General features: G+C 42.0%; 1 pseudogene; it reads left to right on the top strand.

Moving 5' to 3' along the window:
- Window positions 1-205: 205 nt before the first annotated feature.
- LOC144502278 (hydroxycarboxylic acid receptor 3-like) lies at window positions 206-1266 on the top strand (annotated as a pseudogene).
- The last annotated feature ends 3655 nt before the right edge of the window (window positions 1267-4921 follow it).

Below are 4921 nucleotides of genomic sequence, written 5' to 3'. Positions count from 1 at the left end.
CATTTGCATCAAGATCGTTGAGCAAAGCAGAAATGAACTATGCACAGATAGAGAAGGAAGGTCTCAGCATCATTTTCAGGACCAAACATTTTTACTAATACCAAAATGGAAGGAAATTTACTCAACTTTATAAAGTTGTGGGACGTTCAGTTCATCAACTCATTTCTGTGGCTGTGTGGCTGAGTTTACTGCAATACTGCCTACAATGGACAACCGGACATGTGTTTTTGAGAACGAGGTTCCTTCAGCCTATAATCCACCCATAATTATTGTGACGTTTATCCTTGGATTCATTGGAAATGTTATTGCTTTATGGATCTTCTGTTTTCATGTAAAATCCCAGAAACCAAACAGTGTTTATTCACTCAATCTGGCGATTGCAGACATTCTGTTAATCTGCTGTTTACCATTTCGAGCAGATTACTATGTACGGGGGAAGAACTGGAGCTTTGGTGATGTTCCATGTCGTCTGAATACATTTTTGATTTCCTTAAACCGGACAGGAAGCATCCTGTTCCTCATAGTTATGTCGATCGATCGCTATTTTAAAGTGGTCCACCCTCACCACAAAGTGAACAAGATGCCTACAAGCTGTGCAGTGAAGGTAACAGGCGCCTTGTCATTTTCGCAGTGGCTATTTGTTCGCACCTTTTAGCAGAACCTCATACCTTCAAATATTACGATGTGACATACTGTGAACCTTTTGACATGACCCAGCGTCTCAGTCCCGCAGCAATTTAGACCGATGTTTTTATTTGCAAGTTTGCTTTACCAGTTCCGATTATCCTGTTCTCCACGTTCTGTATAATCTGGAAGTTAAAACAGATGAAAACTGAATCGAGGGGTAAATATCAATGAGCAGTAAAGCTTGTGATCGCTGTGGCAGCAGTTTTTGTAGTGTGTTTCTTGCCAACAACCATTGCTGCAATCGCTGTTTTAGTTACCAGACTAACAGGCATTGAAGGCTGCAAGTCATATGAAATAGCTGTTGAGGTATTTTATAATACACTGTTTGTGACATATCTGAACACAGTGCTGGATCCAGCTATTTACTACTTTTCAAGTTCGAAATTCAAAAATACTATGATGAAAGCAGTGGCCCCTTTTAGTTTAAGATGCTTCAGATCAACAACCCGTCCTTCAATGCAACAAGGAGAACCCAGAGGAGAAATGGTTGTGGATCAGGAACTAAAAAGGATCCTGGAGTGTAATCCCAGTGATCAATCCCAGTCAGATATCACATCGACTGCAATACACAGCGGTTAATTGTCAGCTTGTGTAATTAAAATACAGACTGTCAATAACTGCTAAATGTTGGAAATAAGGAGATTTTGTTACATTTTCAAACTAGCCGATCTGTTTCTAACAAATGTGTGCTAAAATAAACTGCGATTTTTAATTCAACTTATTCATGTGCAGAATATTTATTTTTATCGCATGATGATTTCTACAGGGGTTTACAGATCATGCTAAGCAATGGTCAATGAATAGTCAGAAAGCATTGGTAGAGCAGCTTCTGCATCAGGAACATTACCAATTACACCCATTTTAGCCACACCCCACTCCACCCAACCCCAACATATTCCTCCAGCACGTCATTGCTGACAGAACTTCACTGTTCCAATAGAAAATCCTAGGGGTGGAGGTTTTAAAAAAATAAACAAAGACTTTAAAAATGCATTAAGTAGAGACAAAGAAGAGAATTAAAAGAGAAAAAGTGAGTTGTAGAATGAAGTGGAAGAAATATATCTCATTCATTGTCTTCCGGCTGCTGTTCAACTCAATAAAAACAAAGTTATTCCTGTTGCTAAATAAGAAGGATTGGGATACTGGAAAAATGTCTGCAGTCAAAACAAGACATTGCTTTACCAAAAACTTACAGTATTTTACTGCACAATGTGGTCAGGGATTTTCAATGGCAAAATATATTCTTCCACAAGGAGCTGGATCCTTCTGTTGTAAAGATCAGAGCAAGGAGTAAAGGGAAATGGGAAGTTGGTTAGAGGAAAGTGAAGGGCTATGCTGTTGTGGGCGGCATCAGTTGCACCTTGCTTTGTGGGAATTTAACTATTTGGAAGACATTGGTGGGTCTCTTCTTCTCTGCTGTACTGGCTCCATATCGGAAGCATCTGAACAAGGCATTGATGAGATGTGATAATCACTGCTGATCAGCTGACTGGCTGATGTGATCCGTGCCACAGGTGGTTGTGTGGATGTGTTAAAGTGAAGGACTGTTATCACCTTCAAAGACAGTAAGAAGTCTAACAACACCAGGTTACAGTCCAACAGGTTTATTTGGTAGCAAACGCCACTAGCTTTCGGAGCGATGCTCCTTCGTCAGGTGGAGTGGGAGCTCCCACTCCACCTGACGAAGGAGCAGCGCTCCGAAAGCTAGTGGCGTTTGCTACCAAATAAACCTGTTGGACTTTAACCTGGTGTTGTTAAACTCCTTACTGTGTTTACCCCAGTCCAACGCCGGCATCTCCGCATCATGACTTTCAAAGACACAGACATTGCAGAGTCCCTGGAGGCAACAGTCAGTCATGATCTAATTGAACAGTAGAATACCCGATGAGCTGGATGGTCCACTCTGTTTTTCCATTCCTGTGAGGAAAGAGGCTGTGAGACAAGTTCCAAAAGCTTCTCAGATACTTCCCAGAGAGAAAATCCAGAAAGATATTCTGTTGTGTGGGTATGTGTTGATCAGATGTTGTCTGTGTGGATGCTGATGCATTGTCCTCGCTTCTCCTGTTATTCCTTCATTCCTTTATCATCATCCTCATCAAGTGCAAGAACAATGAAGTCCTCAGAAGGAAAACCATTATTTCCCTGCATAAAGGTCTCTTTAAATCTCAGCAGCGTTTACCAAATATACTAAATGTTCAGACACCGCAGTTATAAAGCAATGGAAGTAACATCCAGTCAAAAGAGTGGGAGAAAATTGCAAGCATTTCAGCTGCACGGTTCCTTCTGCCTGAGTGGAACCCAACAGGCTAAACACTGACACATTTACATTTCTCTGCAGCAGTGGGGAGGAGGTTGAACCACAGAAAAATCTTCAGGTCTGAGGACAGCATTGCACCTCTGTGGTTGGATGTACTTGGAAGAACGAGATCAGCATCACAGAGGTATGAGTGGCAGAAAGCTACCTTTTAAAGTGTGTTATTTTGACCGAGGGTTGCTCCCATCAATTTTACTTACTGGCTTGTATTAATAGGATGTTTGATTAAGTGACAGACAGCTTATCAGTACAAGTTGTTGTTACACTGTCCGATCGGAAATTGGGGAGTGTTCTAAAGGCCTCAATGATTACTTTGGGCTTTTTCTTTGAACATTCCAGCTCAATGCAGGAGATAACCCAGCACCGGGTATACAGCAGAGGAGACGCTTCCTCGACAGGCCTGGAGCAAGAGTACCTCAGGAGGTTCAGGATTTTGCTTCAAGTCACTGCTGATGTCTGCAGGCTCCTGAAACAAGACCCTCTTGGGCCAGATTGTGCACATTCCCTATGGCCAGAAACATCTAGGGCTCTTCTGAACTCACGAGATGTCAGTTCCTAATATTGTTCAATTAATTGAGATCCATATTAACTCGGTTGGTCACACAGCATGGTGGCACAGTGGTTAGCACTGCTGCCTCACAGCGCCAGGGACCTAGGTTCAATTCCTGGCTTGGGTCGCTGTCTGTATGGAGTCTACATGTTCTCCCTGTGTCTGCGTGGGTTTCCTCCGGGTGCTCCAGTTTCCCCCCACAGTCCAAAGGATGTGTTGGTTAGGTGCATTGGCTATGCTAAAGAGGTTTTTCAAATTAATTTCACTGTCCATATTTGGTTATATTTCAGATCATTACAATTCATGTCTTCAATTCTATAGCTTGTATCTCTTGAGACATTGAGTTTAATTTTGTTGGGAATCTTTTTGACCTTCAGGTTATTGAACAGCTGAGCATCACAACCAGAAGGGTCTTGTGCTTATCAATAACCATTTACATTGCCCAAAATTGTCATTCTTTTAGAGATTGGTCAACAATGTTTCATTTCGTCTTGCTGACAACATCTTCTAGGCAATGAGGAAATTAGGAAACCACTGCTTTCTGTGCAGTTTCACCAAGATGTTGTCATCTCTAATAATGTTCATTGCAAAAAGAATTTAACGCTGAATTTGACATTAATTTCTCACACTTCCCTGCTGCTATGTTCAAATCCAGTCTGGGATATCTGTGTCTTCCTGTAGTGTCCTTTTGGTCAATATTGTTTAAGCCCATTAAACACATTTACATTTCCCTACTGCAGGGATGAAGAGGTGGAAGCACAGGCAAATTATGATTAGATTTAATAACCTCTAATTTCTCAAGAAGCGAAGGAAATTTGGCAGTTCCGCTATGACTCCCACCAACTTTTACAGATGCACCATAGAAAGAACTCTTTCTGGTTGTATCACTGCTTGGTATGGCTCCTTCTCTGACCAAGACCTCAAGAAACTACAAAAGGTCGTGAAAAAGCCCTGTCCATCATGAAAATCAACTTACCATTCATTGACTCTGCCTACATTTCCCACTGCCTCAGAAAAGCAGCCAGCATAAAAAAGGACCCCACGCACCCCAGGCACACTCTCTTCCACCTTCTTCCATCAGGAAAAAGATATAAAAGTCTGAGGTCAAGTAGCAACTGACTCAATCTTTTGAATGGGCCTATCTTATAGAGTCATAGAGGTTTACAGCATGGAAACAGGCCCTTCAGCCCAACTTGTCCATGCCACTCAGTTTTTACCACTAAGCTAATCCCAATTGCCCGTATTTGGCCCATATCCCTCTCTACCCATCTTACCCAAGTAACTGTCTAAATGCTTTTTAAAAGATAAAATTGTCCCCGCCTCTTCTACTGCCTTTGGCAGCCGTTGCAGACACTCGCCACCCCCTGAGT

This window comes from Mustelus asterias, chromosome 13 (genome assembly GCF_964213995.1).
Source record: "Mustelus asterias chromosome 13, sMusAst1.hap1.1, whole genome shotgun sequence".
NCBI classification, from domain to species: domain Eukaryota; kingdom Metazoa; phylum Chordata; class Chondrichthyes; order Carcharhiniformes; family Triakidae; genus Mustelus; species Mustelus asterias.
The sequence above is the reverse complement of the archived record's forward strand: the minus strand, read 5'-3'. Positions and strand labels throughout refer to the sequence as shown.